At 58.8% G+C, this 22343-nt stretch overlaps 1 long non-coding RNA gene across 1 annotated transcript in view; it reads right to left on the bottom strand.

Annotated features, from left to right (window-relative positions):
- The window catches only part of LOC310885466, a 120298-nt gene that overhangs the window by 24214 nt on the left and 73741 nt on the right, over positions 1-22343 (bottom strand). The window lies entirely within an intron of this gene.

The following is a 22343-nucleotide window of genomic DNA, read 5'->3' on the forward strand; positions in this document are numbered from 1 at the left end:
CCACTGAGAATGCACTTCAGTGAGTCCAAAGAGTGCACTGGCACCACTGGGGATGCACTGCAGTGAGTCCAGAGAGTGCACTAGCACCACTGGGAATGCAGTACAGTGAGTCCAGTGAGTGCACTGGCACCACTGGGGATGTAGTGCAGTGACTCGAGAGAGTGCACTGGCACCACTGGGGATGCAGTGCAGTGAGTCCAGAGAGTGCACTGGTACCACTTGGGATGCAGTGCAGTGAGTCCAGTGAGTGCACTGGCACCACTGGGGATGCAGTGCAGTGAGTGCAGAGAGTGTATTGGCACCACTGGGGATGCAGTGCAGTGAGTCCACAGAGTGCACTGGCACCACTGGGGATGCACTGCAGTCACTCCAGAGAGTGCACTGGCACCACTGATGATGCAGTACAGTGAGTCCAGTGAGCGCACTGGCACCACTGGGGATGTAGTGCAGTGACTCGAGAGAGTGCACTGGCACCACTGGGGATGCAGTGCAGTGAGTCCAGAGAGTGCACTGGCACCACTTGGGATGCAGTGCAGTGAGTCCAGAGAGTGCACTGGCACCACTGGGGATGCAGTGCAGTGAGTCCAGAGAGTGCATTGGCACCACTGGGGATGCAGTGCAGTGAGTCCAGAGAGTGCACTGGCACCACTGGGGATGCACTGCAGTGAGTCCAGAGAGTGCACTGGCAGCAGTGGGGATGCACTGCAGTGAGTCCAGAGAGTGCACTGGCACCACTGGGGATGCACTGCAGTGAGTCCAGAGAGTGCAGTGGCACCACTGGGGATGCAGTGCAGTGAGTCCAGAGAGTGCACTGGCACCACTGGGGATGCAGTGCAGTTACTCCAGAGAGTGCACTGGCACCACTGGGGATGCGGTGCGGTGAGTCCAGAGAGTGCACTGGCACCACTGGTGATGCACTGCAGTGAGTCCAGAGAGTGCACTGGCACCACTGAGAATGCCCTTCAGTGAGTCCAGAGAGTGCACTGGCACCACTGGGGATGCACTGCAGTGAGTCCACAGAGTGCACTAGCACCACTGGGTATGCAGTGCAGTGAATCCAGAGAGTGTACTGGCACCACTGGGGATGCACTGCAGTGAGTCCAGAGAGTGCACTGGCACCACTGAGAATGCACTTCAGTGAGTCCAGAGAGCGCACTGGCACCACTGGGGATGCAGTGCAGTGAGTCCAGAGAGTGCACTGGCACCACTGAGAATGCACTTCAGTGAGTCCAAAGAGTGCACTGGCACCACTGGGGATGCACTGCAGTGAGTCCAGAGAGTGCACTAGCACCACTGGGTATGTAGTGCAGTGAATCCAGTGAGTGCACTGGCACCAGTGGGGATGCACTGCAGTGAGTCCAGAGAGTGCACTGGCACCACTGGGGATGCAGTACAGTGAGTCCAGTGAATGCACTGGCACCACTGGTGATGCAGTATAGTGAGTCCAGTGAGCGCACTGGCACCACTGGGGATGCAGTGCAGTGAGTCCAGAGAGTGCACTGGCACCACTGGGGATGCACTGCAGTGAGTCCAGAGAGTGCACTGGCACCACTGATGATGCAGTACAGTGAGTCCAGTGAGTGCACTGGCACCACTGGGGATGTAGTGCAGTGACTCGAGAGAGTGCACTGGCACCACTGGGGATGCAGTGCAGTGACTCCAGAGAGTGCACTGGCACCACTGGGGATGCAGTGCAGTGAGTCCAGAGAGTGCACTGGCACCAATGGGGATGCAGTGCAGTGAGTCCAGAGAGTGCATTGGCACCACTGGGGATGCAGTGCAGTGAGTCCAGAGAGTGCACTGGCACCACTGGGGATGCACTGCAGTGAGTCCACAGAGTGCACTGGTACCACTGGGGATGCAGTGAAGTGAGTCCAGAGAGTGCACTGGCACCACTGGGGATGCACTGCAGTGAGTCCAGAGAGTGCACTGGCACCACTGGGGATGCAGTGCAGTGAGTCCAGAGAGTGCACTGGCACCACTGGGGATGCAGTGCAGTGACTCCAGAGAGTGCACTGGCACCACTGAGAATGCACTTCAGTGAGTCCAGAGAGTGCACTGGTACCACTGGGGATGCACTGCAGTGAGTCCAGAGAGTGCACTAGCACCACTGGGGATGCAGTGCAGTGAATCCAGTGAGTGCACTGGCACCACTTGGGATGCAGTGCAGTGAGTCCAGTGAGTGCACTGGCACCACTGGGGATGCAGTGCAGTGAGTGCAGAGAGTGTATTGGCACCACTGGGGATGCAGTGCAGTGAGTCCAGAGAGTGCACTGGCACCACTGGGGATGCACTGCAGTCACTCCAGAGAGTGCACTGGCACCACTGATGATGCAGTACAGTGAGTCCAGTGAGCGCACTGGCACCACTGGGGATGTAGTGCAGTGACTCGAGAGAGTGCACTGGCACCACTGGGGATGCAGTGCAGTGAGTCCAGAGAGTGCACTGGCACCACTTGGGATGCAGTGCAGTGAGTCGAGAGAGTGCACTGGCACCACTGGGGATGCAGTGCAGTGAGTCCAGAGAGTGCATTGGCACCACTGGGGATGCAGTGCAGTGAGTCCAGAGAGTGCACTGGCACCACTGGGGATGCACTGCTGTGAGTCCAGAGAGTGCACTGGCACCACTGGGGATGCACTGCAGTGAGTCCAGAGAGTGCACTGGCACCACTGGGGATGCAGTGCAGTTACTCCAGAGAGTGCACTGGCACCACTGGGGATGCGGTGCGGTGAGTCCAGAGAGTGCACTGGCACCACTGGTGATGCACTGCAGTGAGTCCAGAGAGTGCACTGGCACCACTGAGAATGCCCTTCAGTGAGTCCAGAGAGTGCACTGGTACCACTGGGGATGCACTGCAGTGAGTCCAGAGAGTGCACTGGCACCACTGAGAATGCCCTTCAGTGAGTCCAGAGAGTGCACTAGCACCACTGGGGATGCAGTGCAGTGAGTCCAGAGAGTGTACTGGCACCACTGGGGATGCACTGCAGTGAGTCCAGAGAGTGCACTGGCACCACTGAGAATGCACTTCAGTGAGTCCAGAGAGCGCACTGGCAGCACTGGGGATGCAGTGCAGTGAGTCCAGAGAGTGCACTGGCACCACTGAGAATGCACTTCAGTGAGTCCAAAGAGTGCACTGGCACCACTGGGGATGCACTGCAGTGAGTCCAGAGAGTGCACTAGCACCACTGGGTATGTAGTGCAGTGAATCCAGTGAGTGCACTGGCACCAGTGGGGATGCACTGCAGTGAGTCCAGAGAGTGCACTGGCACCACTGGGGATGCAGTACAGTGAGTCCAGTGAATGCACTGGCAACACTGGGGATGCAGTGCAGTGAGTCCAGAGAGTGCACTGGCACCACTGGTGATGCAGTATAGTGAGTCCAGTGAGCGCACTGGCACCACTGGGGATGCAGTGCAGTGAGTCCAGAGAGTGCACTGGCACCACTGGGGATGCACTGCAGTGAGTCCAGAGAGTGCACTGGCACCACTGATGATGCAGTACAGTGAGTCCAGTGAGTGCACTGGCACCACTGGGGATGTAGTGCAGTGACTCGAGAGAGTGCACTGGCACCACTGGGGATGCAGTGCAGTGACTCCAGAGAGTGCACTGGCACCACTGGGGATGCACTGCAGTGAGTCCAGAGAGTGCACTGGCACCACTGGGGATGCAGTGCAGTGAGTCCAGAGAGTGCATTGGCACCACTGGGGATGCACTGCAGTGAGTCCAGAGAGTGCACTGGCACCACTGGGGATGCACTGCAGTGAGTCCACAGAGTGCACTGGTACCACTGGGGATGCAGTGCAGTGAGTCCAGAGAGTGCACTGGCACCACTGGGGATGCACTGCAGTGAGTCCAGAGAGTGCACTGGCACCACTGGGGATGCAGTGCAGTGAGTCCAGAGAGTGCACTGGCACCACTGGGGATGCAGTGCAGTGACTCCAGAGAGTGCACTGGCACCACTGAGAATGCACTTCAGTGAGTCCAGAGAGTGCACTGGTACCACTGGGGATGCACTGCAGTGAGTCCAGAGAGTGCACTAGCACCACTGGGGATGCAGTGCAGTGAATCCAGTGAGTGCACTGGCACCACTGGGAATGCAGTGCAGTGAGTCAAGAGAGTGCACTGGCACCACTGGGGATGCACTGCAGTGAGCCCAGAGAGTGCACTGGCACCACTGGGGATGCGGTGCCGGGAGTCCAGAGAGTGCACTGGCACCACTGGGGATGCAGTGCAGTGAGTCCAGAGAGTGCACTGGCACCACTGGGGATGCAGTGCAGTGAGTGCAGAGAGTGCACTGGCACCACTGGGGATGCACTGCAGTGAGTCCAGAGAGTGCTCTGGCACCACTGGGGATGCAGTGCAGTGAGTCCAGAGAGTGCACTGGCACCAGAGGGAATGCACTGCAGTGAGTCCAGTGAGTGCACTGGCACCACTGGGGATGCACTGCAGTGAGTCCAGAGAGTGCACTGGCACCACTGGGGATGCAGTGCAGTGAGTCCAGAGAGTGCACTGGCAATACTGGGGATGCAGTGCAGTGAGTCCAGAGAGTGCACTGGCACCACTGGGGATGCACTGCAGTGAGTCCAGAGAGTGCTCTGGCACCACTGGGGATGCACTGAAGTGAGTCCAGAGAGTGCACTGGCACCACTGGGGATGCAGTGCAGTTACTCCAGAGACTGCACTGGCACCACTGGGGTTGCAGTGCAGTGAGTCCAGAGAGTGCACTGGCACCACTGGGGATGCAGTGCAGTGAGTCCAGAGTGTGCACTGGCACGACTGGGAATGCAGTGCAGTGAGTCCAGAGATTGCACTGGCACCACTGGGGATGCACTTCAGTGAGTCCAGAGAGTGCACTGGCACCACAGGTGATGCACTGCAGTGAGTCCAGAGAGTGCACTGGCACCACTGGGGATGCAGTGCAGTGAGTCCAGAGAGTGCACTGGCACCACTGGGGATGCACTGCAGTGAGTCCAGAGAGTGCACTGGCACCAGAGGGAATGCACTGCAGTGAGTCCAGTGAGTGCACTGGCACCACTGGGTATGCAGTGCAGTGAGTGCAGAGAGTGCACTGGCACAACTGGGGATGCAGTGCAGTGAGTCCAGAGAGTGCACTGGCACCACTGGGGATGCAGTGCAGTGAGTCCAGAGAGTGCACAGGCAGCACTGGGGATGCAGTGCAGTGAGTCCAGAGAGTGCAGTGGCACCACTGGGGATGCAGTGCAGTGAGTCCAGAGAGTGCACTGGCACCACTGGGGATGCAGTGCAGTGAGTCCAGTGAGTGTACTGGCACCACTGGGGATGCACTGCAGTGAGTCCAGAGAGTGCACTGGCACCACTGAGAATGCAGTGAAGTGAGTCCAGAGAGTGCACTGGCACCACTGAGAATGCACTTCAGTGAGTCCAAAGAGTGCACTGGCACCACTGGGAATGCACTGCAGTGAGTCCAGAGAGTGCACTAGCACCACTGGGAATGCAGTACAGTGAGTCCAGTGAGTGCACTGGCACCACTGGGGATGTAGTGCAGTGACTCGAGAGAGTGCACTGGCACCACTGGGGATGCAGTGCAGTGAGTCCAGAGAGTGCACTGGTACCACTTGGGATGCAGTGCAGTGAGTCCAGTGAGTGCACTGGCACCACTGGGGATGCAGTGCAGTGAGTCCAGAGAGTGCGTTGGCACCACTGGGGATGCAGTGCAGTGAGTCCAGAGAGTGCACTGGCACCACTGGGGATGCACTGCAGTCACTCCAGAGAGTGCACTGGCACCACTGATGATGCAGTACAGTGAGTCCAGTGAGCGCACTGGCACCACTGGGGATGTAGTGCAGTGACTCGAGAGAGTGCACTGGCACCACTGGGGATGCAGTGCAGTGAGTCCAGAGAGTGCACTGGCACCACTTGGGATGCAGTGCAGTGAGTCCAGAGAGTGCACTGGCACCACTGGGGATGCAGTGCAGTGAGTCCAGAGAGTGCATTGGCACCACTGGGGATGCAGTGCAGTGAGTCCAGAGAGTGCACTGGCACCACTGGGGATGCACTGCTGTGAGTCGAGAGAGTGCACTGGCAGCAGTGGGGATGCACTGCAGTGAGTCCAGAGAGTGCACTGGCACCACTGGGGATGCACTGCAGTGAGTCCAGAGAGTGCAGTGGCACCACTGGGGATGCAGTGCAGTGAGTCCAGAGAGTGCACTGGCACCACTGGGGATGCATTGCAGTGAGTCCAGAGAGTGCAGTGGCACCACTGGGGATGCAGTGCAGTGAGTCCAGAGAGTGCACTGGCACCACTGGGGATGCACTGCAGTGAGTCCAGAGAGCGCACTGGCACCACTGGGGATGCACTGCAGTGAGTCCACAGAGTGCACTGGAACCACTGAGAATGCACTTCAGTGAGTCCAGAGAGTGCACTGGCACCACTGGGGATGCACTGCAGTGAGTCCAGAGAGTGCACTAGCACCACTGGGGAATGGAGTGCAGTGAGTCCAGTGAGTACACTGGCACCACTGGGGATGCAGTGCAGTGAGTCAAGAGAGTGCACTGGCACCACTGGGGATGCACTGCAGTGAGTCCAGAGAGTGCACTAGCACCACTGGGGAATGCAGTGCAGTGAGTCCAGTGAGTACACTGGCACCACTGGGGATGCACTGCAGTGAGCCCAGAGAGTGCACTGGCACCACTGGGGATGCGGTGCCGGGAGTCCAGAGAGTGCTTTGGCACCACTGGGGATGCACTGCAGTTACTCCAGAGAGTGCACTGGCAACACTGGGGATGCAGTACAGTGAGTCCAGAGAGTGCACTGGCACCACTGGGGATGCAGTGCAGTGAGTCCAGAGAGTGCACTGGCACCAACGGGGATGCACTGCAGTGAGTCCAGAGAGTGCACTGGCACCACTGGGGATGCACTTCAGTGAGTCCAGAGAGTGCACGGGCTCCACTGGGGATGCAGTGCAGTGAGTCCAGAGAGTGCACTGACACCACTGGGGATGCAGTGCAGTGAGTCCACAGAGTGCACTGGCACCACTGGGGATGCAGTGCAGTGAGTCCAGAGAGTGCACTGGCACCACTGGGGATGCAGTGTAGTGAGTGCAGAGAGTGCACTGTGAACACTGGGGATTCAGTGCAGTGACTCCAGAGAGTGCACTGGCACCACTGGGGATGCAGTGCAGTGAGTCCAGAGTGTGCACTGGCACCAATGGGGATGCACTGCAGTGAGTCCAGAGATTGCACTGGCACCACTGGGGATGCACCTCAGTGAGTCCAGAGAGTGCACTGGCACCACTGGTGATGCACTGCAGTGAGTCCAGAAAATGCACTGGCACCACTGGGGATGCAGTGCAGTGAGTCCAGAGAGTGCACTGGCACCACTGGGGATGCAGTGCAGTGAGTCCAGAGAGTGCACTGGCACCAGAGGGAATGCACTGCAGTGAGTCCAGTGAGTGCACTGGCACCACTGTGGATGCACTGCAGTGAGTCCAGAGAGTGCACTGGCACCACTGGGGATGCAGTGCAGTGAGTCCAGAGAGAGCACTGGCACCACTGGGGATGCACTGCAGTGAGCCCAGAGAGTGCACTGGCACCACTGGAGATGCAGTACAGTGAGTCCAGTGAATGCACTGGCAACACTGGGGATGCAGTGCAGTGAGTCCAGAGAGTGCACTGGCACCACTGGTGATGCAGTATAGTGAGTCCAGTGAGTGCACTGGCACCACTGGGGATGCAGTGCAGTGAGTCCAGAGAGTGCACTGGCACCACTGGGGATGCACTGCAGTGAGTCCAGAGAGTGCACTGGCACCACTGATGATGCAGTACAGTGAGTCCAGTGAGTGCACTGGCACCACTGGGGATGTAGTGCAGTGAATCGAGAGAGTGCACTGGCACCACTGGGGATGCAGTGCAGTGACTCCAGAGAGTGCACTGGCACCACTGGGGATGCAGTGCAGTGAGTGCAGAGAGTGCACTGGCACCACTGGGGATGCAGTGCAGTGAGTCCAGAGAGTGCATTGGCACCACTGGGGATGCAGTGCAGTGAGTCCAGAGAGTGCACTGGCACCACTGGGGATGCACTGCCGTGAGTCCACAGAGTGCACTGGTACCACTGGGGATGCAGTGCAGTGAGTCCAGAGAGTGCACTGGCACCACTGGGGATGCAGTGCAGTGAGTCCAGAGAGTGCACTGGCAGCACTGGGGATGCACTGCAGTGAGTCCAGAGAGTGCACTGGCACCACTGGGGATGCACTGCAGTGAGTCCAGAGAGCGCACTGGCACCACTGGGGATGCACTGCAGTGAGTCCAGAGAGTGCACTGGCACCACTGAGAATGCACTTCAGTGAGTCCAGAGAGTGCACTGGTACCACTGGGGATGCACTGCAGTGAGTCCAGAGAGTGCACTAGCACCACTGGGGATGCAGTGCAGTGAATCCAGTGAGTGCACTGGCACCACTGGGGATGCAGTGCAGTGAGTCAAGAGAGTGCACTGGCACCACTGGGGATGCACTGCAGTGAGCCCAGAGAGTGCACTGGCACCACTGGGGATGCGGTGCCGGGAGTCCAGAGAGTGCACTGGCACCACTGGGGATGCAGTGCAGTGAGTCCAGAGAGTGCACTGGCACCACTGGGGATGCAGTGCAGTGAGTCGAGAGAGTGCACTGGCACCACTGGGGATGCACTGCAGTGAGTCCAGAGAGTGCTCTGGCACCACTGGGGATGCAGTGCAGTGAGTCCAGAGAGTGCACTGGCACCACTGGGGATGCACTGCAGTTACTCCAGAGAGTGCACTGGCACCACTGGGGATGCGGTGCGGTGAGTCCAGAGAGTGCACTGGCACCACTGGGGATGCAGTGCAGTCAGTCCAGTGAGTGTACTGGCACCACTGGGGATGCACTGCAGTGAGTCCAGAGAGTGCACTGGCACCACTGAGAATGCCCTTCAGTGAGTCCAGAGAGTGCACTGGCACCACTGGGGATGCAGTGCAGTGAGTCCAGAGAGTGCACTAGCACCACTGGGGATGCAGTGCAGTGAGTCCAGAGAGTGCACTGGCACCACTGGGGATGCACTTCAATGAGTCCAGAGAGTGCACGCACTCCACTGGGGATGCACTGCAGTGAGTCCAGAGAGTGCACTGGCACCACTGGGGATGCAGTGCAGTGAGTCCAGAGAGTGCACTGGCAGCACAGAGGATGCAGTGCAGTGAGTCCAGAGAGTGCTCTGGCACCACTGGGGATGCAGTGCAGTGAGTCCACAGAGTGCACTGGCACCACTGGGGATGCACTGCAGTGAGTCCAGAGAGTGCACTGGCACCACTGGGGATGCACTTCAGTGAGTCCAGAGAGTGCACTGGCACCACTGGGGATGCACTGCAGTGAGTCCAGAGAGTGCACTGGCACCACTGGGGATGCAGTGCAGTGAGTCCAGAGAGTGCACTGGTACCAGAGGGAATGCACTGCAGTGAGTCCAGAGAGTGCACTGGCACCACTGGGGATGCAGTGCAGTGAGTGCAGAGAGTGCACTGGCAGCACTGGGGATGCAGTGCAGTGAGTCCAGAGAGTGCACTGGCAATACTGGGGATGCAGTGCAGTGAGTCCAGAGAGTGCACTGGCACCACTGGGGATGCAGTGCAGTGAGTCCAGAGAGTGCACTGGCACCACTGGGGATGCAGTGCAGTGAGTCCAGAGAGTGCTCTGGCACCACTGGGGATGCACTGAAGTGAGTCCAGAGAGTGCACTGGCACCACTGGGGATGCAGTGCAGTGAGTCCAGAGAGTGCACTGGCAACACTGGGGTTGCAGTGCAGTGAGTCCAGAGAGTGCACTGGCACCACTGGGGATGCACTGCAGTGAGTCCAGAGAGTGCACTGGCACCAGAGGGAATGCACTGCAGTGAGTCCAGAGAGTGCACTGGCACCACTGGGTATGCAGTGCAGTGAGTGCAGAGAGTGCACTGGCACAACTGGGGATGCAGTGCAGTGAGTCCAGAGAGTGCAGTGACACCACTGGGGATGCAGTGCAGTGAGTCCAGAGAGTGCACAGGCAGCACTGGGGATGCAGTGCAGTGAGTCCAGAGAGTGCACTGGCACCACTGGGGTGCAGTGCAGTGAGTCCAGAGAGTGCACTGGCACCACTGGGGATGCAGTGCAGTGAGTCCTGTGAGTGTACTGGCACCACTGGGGATGCACTGCAGTGAGTCCAGAGAGTGCACTGGCACCACTGAGAATGCAGTGCAGTGAGTCCAGAGAGTGCACTGGTACCACTGGGGATGCACTTCAGTGAGTCCAAAGAGTGCAGTGGCACCACTGGGGATGCACTGCAGTGAGTCCAGAGAGTGCACCAGCACCACTGGGAATGCAGTACAGTGAGTCCAGAGAGTGCACTGGCACCACTGGGGATGTAGTGCAGTGACTCGAGAGAGTGCACTGGCACCACTGGGGATGCAGTGCAGTGAGTCCAGAGAGTGCACTGGTACCACTTGGGATGCAGTGCAGTGAGTCCAGTGAGTGCACTGGCACCACTGGGGATGCAGTGCAGTGAGTGCAGAGAGTGTATTGGCACCACTGGGGATGCAGTGCAGTGAGCCCAGAGAGTGCACTGGCACCACTGGGGATGCACTGCAGTCACTCCAGAGAGTGCACTGGCACCACTGATGATGCAGTACAGTGAGTCCAGTGAGCGCACTGGCACCAATGGGGATGTAGTGCAGTGACTCGAGAGAGTGCACTGGCACCACTGGGGATGCAGTGCAGTGAGTCCAGAGAGTGCACTGGCACCACTTGGGATGCAGTGCAGTGAGTCCAGAGAGTGCACTGGCACCACTGGGGATGCAGTGCAGTGAGTCCAGAGAGTGCATTGGCACCACTGGGGATGCAGTGCAGTGAGTCCAGAGAGTGCACTGGCACCACTGGGGATGCACTGCTGTGAGTCCAGAGAGTGCACTGGCAGCAGTGGGGATGCACTGCAGTGAGTCCAGAGAGTGCACTGGCACCACTGGGGATGCACTGCAGTGAGTCCAGAGAGTGCAGTGGCACCACTGGGGATGCAGTGCAGTGAGTCCAGAGAGTGCACTGGCACCACTGGGGATGCAGTGCAGTTACTCCAGAGAGTGCACTGGCACCACTGGGGATGCGGTGCGGTGAGTCCAGAGAGTGCACTGGCACCACTGGTGATGCACTGCAGTGAGTCCAGAGAGTGCACTGGCACCACTGAGAATGCCGTTCAGTGAGTCCAGAGAGTGCACTGGCACCACTGGGGATGCACAGCAGTGAGTCCACAGAGTGCACTAGCACCACTGGGGATGCAGTGCAGTGAGTCCAGAGAGTGTACTGGCACCACTGGGGATGCACTGCAGTGAGTCCAGAGAGTGCACTGGCACCACTGAGAATGCACTTCAGTGAGTCCAGAGAGCGCACTGGCACCACTGGGGATGCAGTGCACTGAGTCCAGAGAGTGCACTGGCACCACTGAGAATGCACTTCAGTGAGTCCAAAGAGTGCACTGGCACCACAGGGGATGCACTGCAGTGAGTCCAGAGAGTGCACTAGCACCACTGGGTATGTAGTGCAGTGAATCCAGTGAGTGCACTGGCACCAGTGGGGATGCACTGCAGTGAGTCCAGAGAGTGCACTGGCACCACTGGGGATGCAGTACAGTGAGTCCAGTGAATGCACTGGCAACACTGGGGATGCAGTGCTGTGAGTCCAGAGAGTGCACTGGCACCACTGGTGATGCAGTATAGTGAGTCCAGTGAGTGCACTGGCACCACTGGGGATGCAGTGCAGTGAGTCCAGAGAGTGCACTGGCACCAGTGGGGATGCACTGCAGTGAGTCCAGAGAGTGCACTGGCACCACTGATGATGCAGTACAGTGAGTCCAGTGAGTGCACTGGCACAACTGGGGATGTAGTTCAGTGACTCGAGAGAGTGCACTGGCACCACTGGGGATGCAGTGCAGTGACTCCAGAGAGTGCACTGGCACCACTGGGGATGCAGTGCAGTGACTCCAGAGAGTGCACTGACACCACTGGGGATGCAGTGCAGTGAGTCCACAGAGTGCACTGGCACCACTGGGGATGCAGTGCAGTGAGTCCAGAGAGTGCACTGGCACCACTGGGGATGCAGTGTAGTGAGTGCAGAGAGTGCACTGTGAACACTGGGGATTCAGTGCAGTGAGTCCAGAGAGTGCCTTGGCACCACTGGTGATGCAGAGCAGTGAGTCCAGAGTGTGCACTGGCACCAATGGGGATGCACTGCAGTGAGTCCAGAGATTGCACTGGCACCACTGGGGATGCACCTCAGTGAGTCCAGAGAGTGCACTGGCACCACTGGTGATGCACTGCCGTGAGTCCAGAAAATGCACTGGCACCACTGGGGATGCAGTGCAGTGAGTCCAGAGAGTGCACTGGCACCACTGGGGATGCAGTGCAGTGAGTCCAGAGAGTGCACTGGCACCAGAGGGAATGCACTGCAGTGAGTCCAGTGAGTGCACTGGCACCACTGTGGATGCACTGCAGTGAGTCCAGAGAGTGCACTGGCACCACTGGGGATGCAGTGCAGTGAGTCCAGAGAGAGCACTGGTACCACTGTGGATGCACTGCAGTGAGCCCAGAGAGTGCACTGGCACCACTGGAGATGCAGTACAGTGAGTCCAGAGAGTGCACTGGCAACACTGGGGATGCAGTGCAGTGAGTCCAGAGAGTGCACTGGCACCACTGGTGATGCAGTATAGTGAGTCCAGTGAGTGCACTGGCACCACTGGGGATGCAGTGCAGTGAGTCCAGAGAGTGCACTGGCACCACTGGGGATGCACTGCAGTGAGTCCAGAGAGTGCACTGGCACCACTGATGATGCAGTACAGTGAGTCCAGTGAGTGCACTGGCACCACTGGGGATGTAGTGCAGTGAATCGAGAGAGTGCACTGGCACCACTGGGGATGCAGTGCAGTGACTCCAGAGAGTGCACTGGCACCACTGGGGATGCAGTGCAGTGAGTGCAGAGAGTGCACTGGCACCACTGGGGATGCAGTGCAGTGAGTCCAGAGAGTGCATTGGCACCACTGGGGATGCAGTGCAGTGAGTCCAGAGAGTGCACTGGCACCACTGGGGATGCACTGCCGTGAGTCCACAGAGTGCACTGGTACCACTGGGGATGCAGTGCAGTGAGTCCAGAGAGTGCACTGGCACCACTGGGGATGCAGTGCAGTGAGTCCAGAGAGTGCACTGGCAGCACTGGGGATGCAGTGCAGTGAGTCCAGAGAGTGCACTGGCACCTCTGGGGATGCACTGCAGTGAGTCCAGAGAGCGCACTGGCACCACTGGGGATGCACTGCAGTGAGTCCAGAGAGTGCACTGGCACCACTGAGAATGCACTTCCGTGAGTCCAGAGAGTGCACTGGTACCACTGGGGATGCACTGCAGTGAGTCCAGAGAGTGCACTAGCACCACTGGGGATGCAGTGCAGTGAATCCAGTGAGTGCACTGGCACCACTGGGGATGCAGTGCAGTGAGTCAAGAGAGTGCACAGGCACCACTGGGGATGCACTGCAGTGAGCCCAGAGAGTGCACTGGCACCACTGGGGATGCGGTGCCGGGAGTCCAGAGAGTGCACTGGCACCACTGGGGATGCAGTGCAGTGAGTCCAGAGAGTGCACTGGCACCACTGGGGATGCAGTGCAGTGAGTCGAGAGAGTGCACTGGCACCACTGGGGATGCACTGCAGTGAGTCCAGAGAGTGCTCTGGCACCACTGGGGATGCAGTGCAGTGAGTCCAGAGAGTGCACTGGCACCACTGGGGATGCACTGCAGTTACTCCAGAGAGTGCACTGGCACCACTGGGGATGCGGTGCGGTGAGTCCAGAGAGTGCACTGGCACCACTGGGGATGCAGTGCAGTCAGTCTAGTGAGTGTACTGGCACCACTGGGGATGCACTGCAGTGAGTCCAGAGAGTGCACTGGCACCACTGAGAATGCCCTTCAGTGAGTCCAGAGAGTGCACTGGCACCACTGGGGATGCAGTGCAGTGAGTCCAGAGAGTGCAGTGACACCACTGGGGATGCAGTGCAGTGAGTCCAGAGAGTGCACTGGCACCACTGGGGATGCACTTCAATGAGTCCAGAGAGTGCACGCACTCCACTGGGGACGCACTGCAGTGAGTCCAGAGAGTGCACTGGCACCACTGGGGATGCAGTGCAGTGAGTCCAGAGAGTGCACTGGCAGCACAGAGGATGCAGTGCATTGAGTCCAGAGAGTGCTCTGGCACCACTGGGGATGCAGTGCAGTGAGTCCAGAGAGTGCACTGGCACCACTGGGGATGCAGTGCAGTGAGTGCAGAGAGTGCACTGGCACCACTGGGGATGCAGTGCAGTGAGTCCAGAGAGTGCATTGGCACCACTGGGGATGCAGTGCAGTGAGTCCAGAGAGTGCACTGGCACCACTGGGGATGCACTGCCGTGAGTCCACAGAGTGCACTGGTACCACTGGGGATGCAGTGCAGTGAGTCCAGAGAGTGCACTGGCACCACTGGGGATGCAGTGCAGTGAGTGCAGAGAGTGCACTGGCACCACTGGGGATGCAGTGCAGTGAGTCCAGAGAGTGCATTGGCACCACTGGGGATGCAGTGCAGTGAGTCCAGAGAGTGCACTGGCACCACTGGGGATGCACTGCCGTGAGTCCACAGAGTGCACTGGTACCACTGGGGATGCAGTGCAGTGAGTCCAGAGAGTGCACTGGCACCACTGGGGATGCAGTGCAGTGAGTCCAGAGAGTGCACTGGCAGCACTGGGGATGCAGTGCAGTGAGTCGAGAGAGTGCACTGGCACCACTGGGGATGCACTGCAGTGAGTCCAGAGAGCGCCCTGGCACCACTGGGGATGCACTGCAGTGAGTCCAGAGAGTGCACTGGCACCACTGAGAATGCACTTCCGTGAGTCCAGAGAGTGCACTGGTACCACTGGGGATGCACTGCAGTGAGTCCAGAGAGTGCACTAGCACCACTGGGGATGCAGTGCAGTGAATCCAGTGAGTGCACTGGCACCACTGGGGATGCAGTGCAGTGAGTCAAGAGAGTGCACTGGCACCACTGGGGATGCACTGCAGTGAGCCCAGAGAGTGCACTGGCACCACTGGGGATGCGGTGCCGGGAGTCCAGAGAGTGCACTGGCACCACTGGGGATGCAGTGCAGTGAGTCCAGAGAGTGCACTGGCACCACTGGGGATGCAGTGCAGTGAGTCGAGAGAGTGCACTGGCACCACTGGGGATGCACTGCAGTGAGTCCAGAGAGTGCTCTGGCACCACTGGGGATGCAGTGCAGTGAGTCCAGAGAGTGCACTGGCACCACTGGGGATGCACTGCAGTTACTCCAGAGAGTGCACTGGCACCACTGGGGATGCGGTGCGGTGAGTCCAGAGAGTGCACTGGCACCAGTGGGGATGCAGTGCAGTCAGTCTAGTGAGTGTACTGGCACCACTGGGGATGCACTGCAGTGAGTCCAGAGAGTGCACTGGCACCACTGAGAATGCCCTTCAGTGAGTCCAGAGAGTGCACTGGCACCACTGGGGATGCAGTGCAGTGAGTCCAGAGAGTGCACTAGCACCACTGGGGATGCAGTGCAGTGAGTCCAGAGAGTGCACTGGCACCACTGGGGATGCACTTCAATGAGTCCAGAGAGTGCACGCACTCCACTGGGGACGCACTGCAGTGAGTCCAGAGAGTGCACTGGCACCACTGGGGATGCAGTGCAGTGAGTCCAGAGAGTGCACTGGCAGCACAGAGGATGCAGTGCATTGAGTCCAGAGAGTGCTCTGGCACCACTGGGGATGCAGTGCAGTGAGTCCAGAGAGTGCACTGGCACCACTGGGGATGCACTGCAGTGAGTCCAGAGAGTGCACTGGCACCACTGGTGATGCCCTGCAGTGAGTCCAGAGAGTGCACTGGCACCACTGGGGATGCACTGCAGTGAGTCCAGAGAGTGCACTGGCACCACTGGGGATGCAGTGCAGTGAGTCCAGAGAGTGCACTGGTACCAGAGGGAATGCACTGCAGTGAGTCCAGAGAGTGCACTGGCACCACTGGGGATGCACTGCAGTGAGTGCAGAGAGTGCACTGGCAGCACTGGGGATGCAGTGCAGTGAGTCCAGAGAGTGCACTGGCAATACTGGGGATGCAGTGCAGTGAGTCCAGAGAGTGCACTGGCACCACTGGGGATGCAGTGCAGTGAGTCCAGAGAGTGCACTGGCACCACTGGGGATGCAGTGCAGTGAGTCCAGAGAGTGCTCTGGCACCACTGGGGATGCACTGAAGTGAGTCCAGAGAGTGCACTGGCACCACTGGGGATGCAGTGCAGTGAGTCCAGAGAGTGCACTGGCAACACTGGGGTTGCAGTGCAGTGAGTCCAGAGAGTGCACTGGCACCACTGGGGATGCAGTGCAGTGAGTCCAGAGAGTGCACTGGCACCACTGGGGATGCACTGCAGTGAGTCCAGAGAGTGCACTGGCACCAGAGGGAATGCACTGCAGTGAGTCCAGAGAGTGCACTGGCACCACTGGGTATGCAGTGCAGTGAGTGCAGAGAGTGCACTGGCACAACTGGGGATGCAGTGCAGTGAGTCCAGAGAGTGCAGTGACACCACTGGGGATGCAGTGCAGTGAGTCCAGAGAGTGCACAGGCAGCACTCGGGATGCAGTGCAGTGAGTCCAGAGAGTGCACTGGCACCACTGGGGATGCAGTGCAGTGAGTCCAGAGAGTGAACTGGCACCACTGGGGATGCAGTGCAGTGAGTCCTGTGAGTGTACTGGCACCACTGGGGATGCACTGCAGTGAGTCCAGAGAGTGCACTGGCACCACTGAGAATGCAGTGCAGTGAGTCCAGAGAGTGCACTGGCACCACTGAGAATGCACTTCAGTGAGTCCAAAGAGTGCACTGGCACCACTGGGGATGCACTGCAGTGAGTCCAGAGAGTGCACTAGCACCACTGGGAATGCAGTACAGTGAGTCCAGAGAGTGCACTGGCACCACTGGGGATGTAGTGCAGTGACTCGAGAGAGTGCACTGGCACCACTGGGGATGCAGTGCAGTGAGTCCAGAGAGTGCACTGGTACCACTTGGGATGCAGTGCAGTGAGTCCAGTGAGTGCACTGGCACCACTGGGGATGCAGTGCAGTGAGTGCAGAGAGTGTATTGGCACCACTGGGGATGCAGTGCAGTGAGTCCAGAGAGTGCACTGGCACCACTGGGGATGCACTGCAGTCACTCCAGAGAGTGCACTGGCACCACTGATGATGCAGTACAGTGAGTCCAGTGAGCGCACTGGCACCAATGGGGATGTAGTGCAGTGACTCGAGAGAGTGCACTGGCACCACTGGGGATGCAGTGCAGTGAGTCCAGAGAGTGCACTGGCACCACTTGGGATGCAGTGCAGTGAGTCCAGAGAGTGCACTGGCACCACTGGGGATGCAGTGCAGTGAGTCCAGAGAGTGCATTGGCACCACTGGGGATGCAGTGCAGTGAGTCCAGAGAGTGCACTGGCACCACTGGGGATGCACTGCTGTGAGTCCAGAGAGTGCACTGGCAGCAGTGGGGATGCACTGCAGTGAGTCCAGAGAGTGCACTGGCACCACTGGGGATGCACTGCAGTGAGTCCAGAGAGTGCAGTGGCACCACTGGGGATGCAGTGCAGTGAGTCCAGAGAGTGCACTGGCACCACTGGGGATGCAGTGCAGTTACTCCAGAGAGTGCACTGGCACCACTGGGGATGCGGTGCGGTGAGTCCAGAGAGTGCACTGGCACCACTGGTGATGCACTGCAGTGAGTCCAGAGAGTGCACTGGCACCACTGAGAATGCCGTTCAGTGAGTCCAGAGAGTGCACTGGCACCACTGGGGATGCACAGCAGTGAGTCCACAGAGTGCACTAGCACCACTGGGGATGCAGTGCAGTGAGTCCAGAGAGTGTACTGGCACCACTGGGGATGCACTGCAGTGAGTCCAGAGAGTGCACTGGCACCACTGAGAATGCACTTCAGTGAGTCCAGAGAGCGCACTGGCACCACTGGGGATGCAGTGCACTGAGTCCAGAGAGTGCACTGGCACCACTGAGAATGCACTTCAGTGAGTCCAAAGAGTGCACTGGCACCACTGGGGATGCACTGCAGTGAGTCCAGAGAGTGCACTAGCACCACTGGGTATGTAGTGCAGTGAATCCAGTGAGTGCACTGGCACCAGTGGGGATGCACTGCAGTGAGTCCAGAGAGTGCACTGGCACCACTGGGGATGCAGTACAGTGAGTCCAGTGAATGCACTGGCAACACTGGGGATGCAGTGCTGTGAGTCCAGAGAGTGCACTGGCACCACTGGTGATGCAGTATAGTTAGTCCAGTGAGTGCACTGGCACCACTGGGGATGCAGTGCAGTGAGTCCAGAGAGTGCACTGGCACCACTGGGGATGCACTGCAGTGAGTCCAGAGAGTGCACTGGCACCACTGATGATGCAGTACAGTGAGTCCAGTGAGTGCACTGGCACCACTGGGGATGTAGTGCAGTGACTCGAGAGAGTGCACTGGCACCACTGGGGATGCAGTGCAGTGACTCCAGAGAGTGCACTGGCACCACTGGGGATGCAGTGCAGTGAGTCCAGAGAGAGCACTGGCACCACTGGGGATGCACTGCAGTGAGTCCACAGAGTGCACTGGTACCACTGGGGATGCAGTGCAGTGAGTCCAGAGAGTGCACTGGCAGCACTGGGGATGCACTGCAGTGAGTCCAGAGAGTGCACTGGCACCACTGGGGATGCAGTGCAGTGAGTGCAGAGAGTGCACTGGCACCACTGGGGATGCAGTGCAGTGAGTCCAGAGAGTGCACTGGCAGCACTGGGGATGCAGTGCAGTGAGTCCAGAGAGTGCACTGGCACCACTGGGGATGCACTGCAGTGAGTCCAGAGAGCGCACTGGCACCACTGGGGATGCACTGCAGTGAGTCCAGAGAGTGCACTGGCACCACTGAGAATGCACTTCAGTGAGTCCAGAGAGTGCACTGGTACCACTGGGGATGCACTGCAGTGAGTCCAGAGAGTGCACTAGCACCACTGGGGATGCAGTGCAGTGAATCCAGTGAGTGCACTGGCACCACTGGGGATGCAGTGCAGTGAGTCAAGAGAGTGCACTGGCACCACTGGGGATGCACTGCAGTGAGCCCAGAGAGTGCACTGGCACCACTGGGGATGCGGTGCCGGGAGTCCAGAGAGTGCACTGGCACCACTGGGGATGCAGTGCAGTGAGTCCAGAGAGTGCACTGGCACCACTGGGGATGCAGTGCAGTGAGTCCAGAGAGTGCACTGGCACCACTGGGGATGCAGTGCAGTGAGTCCAGAGAGTGCTCTGGCACCACTGGGGATGCAGTGCAGTGAGTCCAGAGAGTGCACTGGCACCAGAGGGAATGCACTGCAGTGAGTCCAGAGAGTGCACTGGCACCACTGGGGATGCAGTGCAGTGAGTGCAGAGAGTGCACTGGCACCACTGGGGATGCAGTGCAGTGAGTCCAGAGAGTGCACTGGCACCACTGGGGATGCAGTGCAGTGAGTCCAGAGAGTGCAGTGGCACCACTGGGGATGCAGTGCAGTGAGTCCAGAGAGTGCACTGGCACCACTGGGGACGCAGTGCAGTGAGTCCAGAGAGTGCACTGGCAATACTGGGGATGCAGTGCAGTGAGTCCAGAGAGTGCACTGGCACCACTGGGGATGCACTGCAGTGAGTCCAGAGAGTGCACTGGCACCACTGGGGATGCAGTGCAGTGAGTCCAGAGAGTGCTCTGGCACCACTGGGGATGCACTGAAGTGAGTCCAGAGAGTGCACTGGCACCACTGGGGATGCAGTGCAGTGAGTCCAGAGAGTGCACTGGCAACACTGGGGTTGCAGTGCAGTGAGTCCACAGAGTGCACTGGCACCACTGGGGATGCAGTGCAGTGAGTCCAGAGTGTGCACTGGCACGACTGGGAATGCAGTGCAGTGAGTCCAGAGATTGCACTGGCACCACTGGGGATGCACTTCAGTGAGTCCAGAGAGTGCACTGGCACCACAGGTGATGCAGTGCAGTGAGTCCAGAGAGTGCACTGGCACCACTGGGGATGCAGTGCAGTGAGTCCAGAGAGTGCACTGGCACCACTGGGGATGCACTGCAGTGAGTCCAGAGAGTGCACTGGCACCAGAGGGAATGCACTGCAGTGAGTCCAGTGAGTGCACTGGCACCACTGGGTATGCAGTGCAGTGAGTGCAGAGAGTGCACTGGCACAACTGGGGATGCAGTGCAGTGAGTCCAGAGAGTGCACTGGCACCACTGGGGATGCAGTGCAGTGAGTCCAGAGAGTGCACAGGCAGCACTGGGGATGCAGTGCAGTGAGTCCAGAGAGTGCAGTGGCACCACTGGGGATGCAGTGCAGTGAGTGCAGAGAGTGCACTGGCACCACTGGGGATGCAGTGCAGTGAGTCCAGTGAGTGTACTGGCACCACTGGGGATGCACTGCAGTGAGTCCAGAGAGTGCACTGGCACCACTGAGAATGCAGTGAAGTGAGTCCAGAGAGTGCACTGGCACCACTGAGAATGCACTTCAGTGAGTCCAAAGAGTGCACTGGCACCACTGGGAATGCACTGCAGTGAGTCCAGAGAGTGCACTAGCACCACTGGGAATGCAGTACAGTGAGTCCAGTGAGTGCACTGGCACCACTGGGGATGTAGTGCAGTGACTCGAGAGAGTGCACTGGCACCACTGGGGATGCAGTGCAGTGAGTCCAGAGAGTGCACTGGTACCACTTGGGATGCAGTGCAGTGAGTCCAGTGAGTGCACTGGCACCACAGGGGATGCAGTGCAGTGAGTCCAGAGAGTGCGTTGGCACCACTGGGGATGCAGTGCAGTGAGTCCAGAGAGTGCACTGGCACCACTGGGGATGCACTGCAGTCACTCCAGAGAGTGCACTGGCACCACTGATGATGCAGTACAGTGAGTCCAGTGAGCGCACTGGCACCACTGGGGATGTAGTGCAGTGACTCGAGAGAGTGCACTGGCACCACTGGGGATGCAGTGCAGTGAGTCCAGAGAGTGCACTGGCACCACTTGGGATGCAGTGCAGTGAGTCCAGAGAGTGCACTGGCACCACTGGGGATGCAGTGCAGTGAGTCCAGAGAGTGCATTGGCACCATTGGGATGCAGTGCAGTGAGTCCAGAGAGTGCACTGGCACCACTGGGGATGCACTGCAGTGAGTCCAGAGAGTGCACTGGCAGCAGTGGGGATGCACTGCAGTGAGTCCAGAGAGTGCACTGGCACCACTGGGGATGCACTGCAGTGAGTCCAGAGAGTGCAGTGGCACCACTGGGGATGCAGTGCAGTGAGTCCAGAGAGTGCACTGGCACCACTGGGGATGCATTGCAGTGAGTCCAGAGAGTGCACTGGCACCACTGGGGATGCAGTGCAGTGAGTCCAGAGAGTGCACTGGCAGCACTGGGGATGCAGTGCAGTGAGTCCAGAGAGTGCACTGGCACCACTGGGGATGCACTGCAGTGAGTCCAGAGAGCGCACTGGCACCACTGGGGATGCACTGCAGTGAGTCCACAGAGTGCACTGGAACCACTGAGAATGCACTTCAGTGAGTCCAGAGAGTGCACTGGCACCACTGGGTATGCACTGCAGTGAGTCCAGAGAGTGCACTAGCACCACTGGGGAATGCAGTGCAGTGAGTCCCGTGAGTACACTGGCACCACTGGGGATGCAGTGCAGTGAGTCAAGAGAGTGCACTGGCACCACTGGGGATGCACTGCAGTGAGTCCAGAGAGTGCACTAGCACCACTGGGGAATGCAGTGCAGTGAGTCCAGTGAGTACACTGGCACCACTGGGGATGCACTGCAGTGAGCCCAGAGAGTGCACTGACACCACTGGGGATGCGGTGCCGGGAGTCCAGAGAGTGCTTTGGCACCACTGGGGATGCACTGCAGTTACTCCAGAGAGTGCACTGGCAACACTGGGGATGCAGTACAGTGAGTCCAGAGAGTGCACTGGCACCACTGGGGATGCACTGCAGTGAGTCCAGAGAGTGCACTGGCACCAACGGGGATGCACTGCAGTGAGTCCAGAGAGTGCACTGGCACCACTGGGGATGCACTTCAGTGAGTCCAGAGAGTGCACGGGCTCCACTGGGGATGCAGTGCAGTGAGTCCAGAGAGTGCACTGACACCACTGGGGATGCAGTGCAGTGAGTCCACAGAGTGGACTGGCACCACTGGGGATGCAGTGCAGTGAGTCCAGAGAGTGCACTGACACCACTGGGGATGCAGTGCAGTGAGTCCACAGAGTGCACTGGCACCACTGGGGATGCAGTGCAGTGAG

The sequence above is a fragment of the Anser anser genome (assembly GCF_964211835.1).
Source record: "Anser anser genome assembly, chromosome: 23".
NCBI lineage: Eukaryota > Metazoa > Chordata > Aves > Anseriformes > Anatidae > Anser > Anser anser.